This window comes from Monodon monoceros, unplaced genomic scaffold, assembly GCF_005190385.1.
Source record: "Monodon monoceros isolate NGI ecotype Baffin Bay Population unplaced genomic scaffold, NGI_Narwhal_1 Super_Scaffold_8, whole genome shotgun sequence".
NCBI classification, from domain to species: domain Eukaryota; kingdom Metazoa; phylum Chordata; class Mammalia; order Artiodactyla; family Monodontidae; genus Monodon; species Monodon monoceros.
Genome location: NW_021703785.1, coordinates 68,137,379 through 68,145,917, shown reverse-complemented (window position 1 = coordinate 68,145,917; position 8,539 = coordinate 68,137,379).

Genomic DNA, 8,539 nt, shown 5'->3' with positions numbered 1-8,539 from the left:
CGGGTCTTTCTGTCCGGCCCATACACAGTCCATAGTAGTACTGAAACTTCACGGGATCACGAATTTCTATACTTTCTGCCCATGCAGCGTTCCCAAAGCAGTGATGAAACATTCAGTAGCATAAGGGACGTGTTTTATATTATGATGATTATAATTTTACATGTTTTCCCAAAATGTACAAATATGAAATGTGCTATGTTCTACTCATATGCTTGCATATGGAAAACAGAAATAAAAATTGTTTACTTTGGCTACAACAAATGTCATTCTCTTGCTTAGTGGCTTTTGATATCCTTCAGCCAAACCAAACATGCAGCTTCTCAAGATACCAGAATCTGTATTTAATACAATAATGAGTTTCTCACTCCCAGCCTCCCTCTCCCTCTCTCTCTCTTTTTTAATGACTCCGTTGTTAAATAAGAAATGGATAATGTCAACTTTCCCAATAGCACCACTAGTATTTGTTGCTGTTTCATAAGTAACTTAGGAAAGCAACTGAAGCATAAAGAGACTAAATTATTTATTACAGTATTTTCCTCTCCTGGATATCATGATAATCTTCAATATTAATGCCTTCCTTACAAGTGTAAGGTTAGGAAATTGAAGTCAGTGGATTAAATTGATCAATTATACAATTATGAAATGTGTTCAGGTGAATAGTTGATTTTATCATCAAACCAAAATAGTGCCTCATTTCTTGCATGCATTATCTAAATATTTATCTAACATGTGTTGATGTATTCTTAATTGTTGTAATACCTTTTTTAAATGATTCGCTTTGAGAGTCATACGCAGTTTGATTCAGTTCTCCTAAGTCAAGTGCAAGCTTACCCATCACAAATTCAGTGACTACTGTGGTGTGGGCAAGATGGCCAGGATGAGCAGTGCCCCCAGTAATGAAAACCAGTGGTCAGAACCCCACCTTGCCAGAGCTGGTAATCTGGGCAGTTTACAGGTTAACTCAAAACCTATGGTTAGTAGAGACGTGTCCCACGTGGATGTTGTCTGGGAGTTTGTGCATTGGGCATTCAGAGTAAGTTGGAAGAAACACTGGTTCTAATATGCTTCTTTTCAGCCAAACATGAAAGGGTTTAGGCAGAGATCATTAAGCAAATGAATAACAAAAAAAAAGCATAGGAGACTCCTTGCCTGGTTCAGTTATCACCTCTGTAGGGCATGCCACATAAAATCTGCACAGGTAACCCTGATTTCTCACCTGCTTGCCCCGGGAACATCTTGATTCAAGGAGTATGAAAATACCTGAAGTTTTTCAGCTGAAACCTGAAGTCGTCGTCATTAAATGAGGATCACCTCTTCCCGTGTTTTCTGGAATTAGGGACACTAATGTCATCCTCTTGATTCCTGTGGAATTTTTGTGGACCCTGTCCCTTTCAACTGCCACACTCTGACCCAGCCTCCCAACTCCACCAGCCCTGGAAACCAGCAGCACACTGCCTACATCGCTGGTTTTAACCCTGCCCATCTCCTGCTTCAGAACATACAGTGGCCTCTGCTTGCTTCAGCAACTGTGCCCTCCCTATGACCCCTTGCTGTCTCCAACTGCTGAGCACCTCTTCTATTCCTGAGCTAATCTATTTATTATCTCCCTCTGTGCTTGGCTTATAAATCCTGAGCCCAAGCCTTACCATTTGCTAGTTTCCTTCCAAATTTGCATTTCCTTCCCCTCCCACCTCCCCCATCCCCTTAAGCCACGCCCACTGTTCCTTTTGCATTTAACACTGTGTCGCTTTGTATCTTCTCCTCTTGGGGGCATATCTGTGATGGGGGCATAAGGTGTTTTTTTTTTAATTTTTATTGGGGTGTAATTGATTTACAATCTTCTGTTAATTTCAGGTGTACAGCAATGTGAATCTGTTATACAAATCCATATACCCACTGTTTTTTAGATTCTTTTCCCTTGTAGGCCATTACAGAGTATTGAGTAGGGTTCCCTGTGCTATACAGTAGGACCTTAGTAGTTGTCTATTTTATATATGGTAGTGTGTATGTGTCAATCCCAATCTCCCAGTTTATGGGCACAAGGTCTTGAGTGGCCCCTCCCCCTGCCCCTCGAAGAGTAGGTACCCAGTGAGTGGATAAAGGCATGCGTGAATGAATGTTGGGATGGTAGAGGCTGCCCCAGTGCTAAAGTGGCATTGCTTTTCAGTATAGAAAAAAGCTAGGAATATTTTTCCAGCACACAATAAAGAAAATGCTACATTGAAGCAAATGAATATATCTTAATATGATGGAGAGTGCAGTAGGAATTACTTTTTAAATGATGTTTGGAAGTAGAAGAAGCTGAAAAGACAGTGGAGAAATGAATGCGACAAATATCTCCCAACAGACAACGAAGGGGATATAAATTTGTGATGGGAGATACCATACTGCCGCCTTCACACACCCACACATTGTGTGACTTTTGAGTAGGATCAGAAAAGTCAAATTCCGTGGTCCCCAAATAGTAGGCACGACTAACTAATGAAGAGGTTAGTCCAAAAGACAGCTTCCAACTGCCCACCGGCCCTACCCCCAATTAAAGTAACTTCTAGAAATAAATTCTTCTTCAAATTGAATTATCTTCTTTTACCTTCAAGAAGTTGAAGAATTCAACTTCTTCGAGTTGAATTATAGATAATTCAACTTAACGAATAAGTTTCGTTATTAATAAACTACATCAGGGTTTGGCAAACTATCCATGGGCCAAATCCAGCCCACCTCCAGTTTTGGTAACTAAAATTTTCTTGGAACACAGCCCACCCCTTCATTTTTGTATTGTCCATGGCAGCATCCCACTATAAGGACCCAGTTGAGTAGTTGTGACAGAGACCCTGTGACCTGCAAAATAAAAAATGGCCCTTCGGGGGAAAAATTTGCCAGTGCTTAACCTACATGATCAAAGGATATAGTAATTTGGTCGGATGTGCCATTAACTTGCTTTCTCCAGTGGGAATGTAATATGGTTGGATATGTTATCTTCTGAAATAAGTGAGGGATTCGGGCCTCCCATCCTTCCCACCAGGGGCAGACCAGGGGCCTGAAATCTTGTTGGCTGGCTAAGGGAGCAGTAACCTCTGGTTACCAAGTAGAGTAACCAACTTGTCCTGGTTTTCTGGGGACTGTCATGGTTTTAAAACTGAGTCCCATGTTCTGGGCAAACCAGGACAGTTGACCACCCTGACATGTAGTGAATAGCTTATGGGGTCTGGGGCAGACTGACTTGGGTTCAAACCCCATTTTTATGACTTCCCACTGTGCAGCCTTAAGTTACTTCATCAATTACCCTATCTGTGAATTGGGATTGATTCTATTTTGAGGAGATATTGTAAGGATTAAAGGAAATTATGCACAGAATAAATATTCATTCCCTTCCTACACTTTAGACCATTATAAGCTAATTTTCTTATCCAATCTTTAGTCAAAATTCCTTTTTTCATAAAATAATCAGAAGGGAAACTTGAAAATACCATTCTTTTTTAAACAAAAAAAATTTATTTAATTGGTTGCTCCGGGTCTTAGTTGCAGCACGTGGGCTCCTTAGTTGTGGCATGTGAACTCTTACTTGCAGCATGCATGTGGGATCTAGTTCCCTCACCAGGGATCGAACCCCAGCCCCCTGCATCGGGAGCGTGCAGTCTTATCCTCTGTGCCACCAGGGAAGTCCCTAAAATACCGTTCTTATCCCCTGTAGTTTCTAATGATGTTATTTCTTTGCCCCTTACAAATAAATACCCAAATTAATAAATAACTTGTACTGCAGTGGGGGAAGTAGCCCATCCACGTAAAATTGCCTGATTTTCAACTTGATAACTGTTTTATGTTTTAAACATAAACACTTGGAGACGAGTGGTGGTTGAATTTTGTTTTGTCCAGTTAGGGATAAATCCCAGGAAGGTCTGCTGTGCCCAGCTACTTCAAGTAGCTTGTGATAGGAGTTCCCTGGCGGTCCAGTGGTTAGGACTGGGTGCTTTCACTGCAGGGCCCGGGTTCAATCCCTGGTCCAGGGACTAAGATCCCGCAAGCCTCTCGGCGCAGCCAAAAAAAAAAAAAAAAGTAGCATGTGATGCCTCAGGTCCATGACCAGATCCAGAACGTCTGGGGAACAAGGTTCAGGGACTTTTTCTAATCTAGCATTTTGTGCCTCCAACAGAAAATATTGACAGGAAGTTGACAGAGGCTGTCAGTGCTACCTCACTCATGATTCATCTGATGGATCACTATGACCGAAGCGCTACATGGATGAACACGCTCATTAATTTTTTAAAGAGGCTAATTATACACAGACAGTGGTGTCCAAATCTGATAGCAACCTACATGCTGTCAAAAGTCCCCAGGACAGGGCTTCCCTGGTGGCGCAGCGGTTGAGAGTCCGCCTGCCGATGCAGGGGACGCGGGTTCGTGCCCCGGTCCGGGAAGATCCCACATCCCGCGGAGCGGCTGGGCCCGTGAGCCATGGCCGCTGAGCCTGCGCGTCCGGAGCCTGTGCTCCGCAACGGGAGAGGCCACAGCAGTGAGAGGCCCACGCACTACAAAAAAAAAAAGTGTCCCCAGGACAAGATCAAAGGGACAAGAGAACATTAATCTCATCCGAATTATCAGCATTTTGATTTAATAACCCGTTGGTTAGCAAGTGTGCAGGATGGAATTAAATAATGTGTACTCCTGTAGTAGTTTATATTCCCAATTACACTTAAAATCCTAGTTGGTCCCCAACAAATTCAATTTCCATTAGCCTGTAGCTATAGGACTTTGAGAAATCAAATTTTTTACTGAATGAATTGGTCAGATCAGTCCAAAACTATCAGCATTTTTATTTAATATCCAGTTTCTTAGCAAATGTACAGAATGGAATTAAATAAGGTGAACTTCTGTGGTAATGTACAATCTAAAAACTTCCAAATGCCTACACAATCATAGCTGATTTCCAACAAATTCAATTTACTTGAGGCTGTGGCCATGTGATTTTAATGAATCAAACCTTTTAACCAAATTAATTGGTCAACTCTGTCAAAGCTTATAAATTCAGTGAATATATAAGTCAGTCGACTGGCTGATTTGAATGTCTAATGCAGCAAAATGAGTCAAATTATTAGCTCAGAATACAGACTGCTTTAATTTTATTTGAACTTGCCTTTTTGATTTGGACACCACCAAAAACTTGGCTGTGCATTAGAATCACCTGGGGAGCTTTCAAAATTTCCAAAGCCCAGGCCACACCCCAGATCAGTTAAATCAGAATCCCTGCGGGTGAGACCCGGGCATCAGTCCCTTCGTAATCTCCCCGGGTGATTGGGAACCACTGGCAGCAAATTCAAATAATTAGGAATAAAGCCACTCTAGTATGTTTTGCATTAAGGTGGAAGCCCAAATTGGAGGAGAAAAGAATGAGACTTTGTAATAACGTAATAGTAATTATAATAAGCTAATAATTTATTATGGAATTTGTTACTGTTATGTAAAAAGTAATAGCTCACTATTTATTGAGTTCTAACCAAGTGCCAAGCATTGTGTCACATTTTACATGGATTCTTTTATTAAATTCTCACACATTGCCGTGAAGCCTTATGAAGTCAATTATTGTGCCCATTTTACAAATGGGTAAATCAAGGCACCAGAGGTTAAATATCTGTCCAAGGACATGCATGTAGCAAGTGGTCAGGTGAGGGCTGGCACAGAGCAGTGTGGGTCTAAAGTCTGTGCTTGAACTATTTTTGAAAATCAGTGACTTGAAACTCAGTGCTTTATAGGTCTTTGGACATCACACTCTTATTTCTTCGGGGCATTGTTTTTGTTTTCTTCTTCCACTTTTCTTTGTTTCTGGATGCAAAGGCCTCACCAAACGGTGCACAAAAGCAATTTCTGATGCCCCTGGGAGAGAGGTAGGCCTGGGTTGACGCATATGATAGGCAGAGGAGTTAATATTCCACATTGAGAGCTCCTTCTCTCTCAGGGGAGATTCTGGCAGACTAAAGCACTCTCAGGCAGCAGAAAGGAACCCTGAAACAAAACGCCCACCTGAGGGGAACAGACATATTTGCTACAGCATGTTTAAAAGTTAATTGAAAAAGGGTAAGAATATAATGGGGCTTCCCATTCACTGCACATCTGGTTACTTCACAAAATCTTCAGCATTGACCTGTCATCCTGTATGGGTTTGGTTTAAAAGTTTTTTGGGTTTTTGTTTTTGTTTTTTTGAGGTAGTCCTCCCAAGTAACATGTATTCAGTACCAGCTGAAATCTTAACATTTTTGGTTGCACAATGAAAAACAAAATAAAAAGAAGAAAGAAAGATGAAAATACGATATAATGTCACGGTCATTTGCAGCCGTTTCCTGTGACAGTTAGGGTGCTGTACACTCATTTCTGAACTGTGTCTTGTCTCTCCTTTGCTGAGAATGAAGCTAAAACTGCCCCGAGAAGCTCCCCCAGGACCGAGGCCGACCGTCAGAGCAGAATCTGGGCCAGTCTCAGCAGCTGTGTGTGTGTTTTAGTTTTATTTTTTTCAGCCCACTTACCTCGGGAGAGCAGGTTTTCTCCATCCGAAGACTCCCTGACCCCAGCACCTCCAGCCCCGGGTCGGGCTCTGGTTGCAGCCTCCAGGCCACTGCCCGGGTAGGACCGGGCCTGCGACACCAGCCAGGCTCCAGCCACCCTGCTAGGACACCTGGGCCTGGGAAGGGACCGGAACTCCCCTCCACCACCAGGCAGGGCTGGGGGGAAGCGACCCCCTGTCCCCGTGGAAGGCCGGCTCCCAGCAGCCCCCTGCTGCCAGCTGCACCCCCATCAAACGTGCGCCCACCTTCAAGAAGGGTGAGTGCCCTGGGCACCAACTACGCTCTGCTTCCCCGATATCACCTCCCACTTGCCTTTGGGGAGAACTGCGCGGGGCTGGGGGCCACCAGGACCTCTTCCCCGTTCTGAGTGTGGGCAAAGCAAGGGGTCCGTTTTAACTTCCTTTCAGGCTTCCTTCTTTCAAGACGAACTTGCAGGACTTCCCTGGCGGTCCAGTGGTTAGGACTCTGCGCTTTCACTGCCTGTGGGCCCGGGGTTCAGTGCCTGGTACGGGAACTAAGATCCCAGAAAGCCACGGCGGGGGCGTGGGGGGGGGGAAGGATAAAGACGAACTTGCCATGGTGCTTTCTAAATAAGACCTATGTTTGCAAGTTCAGGAGTGTGGCCAGAGGAGAATGTGAGTCTTGTAACTAGCAGGAAACTCAGGAGAAAAATATTTTAAGGCGATGATGTCAAAAGACCGAACAAACCCGAGGGGAAGGCCAGGCACTGAGTTCCCGGAGGGCCTGGACTGGCTTCCCGGCCCCCGGGAATCAGCCCTGCACATCGGGGCCCGTCCCCTCTCACCTCGCGCGGAGGAGGGGATCAGTGGTGCGGGCCGCTCCCGGCCGCCGCCGTGGAGAGAAGTAACAAACGTTGCACGGGCACGCGATCGTTGTTCGTCCCTCACCCCGGGCGCACCAGCGAGGCGGTAGAGGGCACCCTCCGCGCCGGCCACGGGGCCTCAGTGGGCGCGGGTTCTGCTCGGCGGCTGCGGGCGCGGGGAGGCCGGGCCCGCGAGGCGACGGCTGGCGCGCTTCCCGGCGGCTCCCGGCCGCAGCTGGCCGTGCTATTTGCATCGTCCACATCCTGAGAGCCGAGACCAGGCCTCTCCCTGGAGCAACTGGGAAAACGCGAGGCCCGGCAGGGCCTTCCCGGATCGGGGAGAGGCCGGGAAGTTGGGAAAGAGCGGCCTGCAGGGTCCCGAGGAGTTGGGGCTCCCCGGGGTTGGCGGGGGCTGAGCTTCAGGGCCCCGGAAAGAGGGCGAGCAGGCAGGCAACTAACCGAGCTGGAAAATGAGCGAACTTTTTTGCTACATCTCCTGGAAAGAGATCTTTCCAGACGGCCCCCCGTGTCGCCCACCTCCATCACTCAGCCTTTACCACATTACCCTGAGCAGCATTTTTTAAAAAATAAATTCATTTATTTTGTTTATTTATTTTATTTTTGGCTGCGTTGGGCCTTCATTGTGGTGCGCGGGCTTCTCATTGCGGTGGCTTCTCTTGTTGTGGAGCACGAACTCAGTAGTTGTGGCTCATGGGCTCTAGAGCACAGGCTCAGCAGTTATGGCGCACGGGCTTAGCTGCTCCGCGGCATGTGGGATTTTCCCGGACCGGGGCTCGAACCCATGTCCCCTGCGCTGGCAAGTGGATTCTTAACCACTGTGCCACCAGGGAAGCCCCGCAATGCTCTTTCTTCTGTGTTTGTTTACTTGTTCATGTTTGCCTCCTCCAGGAACATGTGGGCTCCTAGACACTCGTCGGGGCAGCCCTGGGTCTGTTCTGTTGATCGCTGGGTCTCCAGTGCCAAGCAGGGTGCCTGGCTCCTTTGCAAGTGAATGAACGGACCCTGAAGGAGAAGCTGCCTCCTGATCAGTCAAGGAGCTGGATTTCTCAGCTTTCCATTCTTAGGCGGTGTTGTCATCAACCTGTGGAGAGAAACCGGATTTATCTGGGGGGTAAGGAAATTCATTCTCCCTGACTTTATA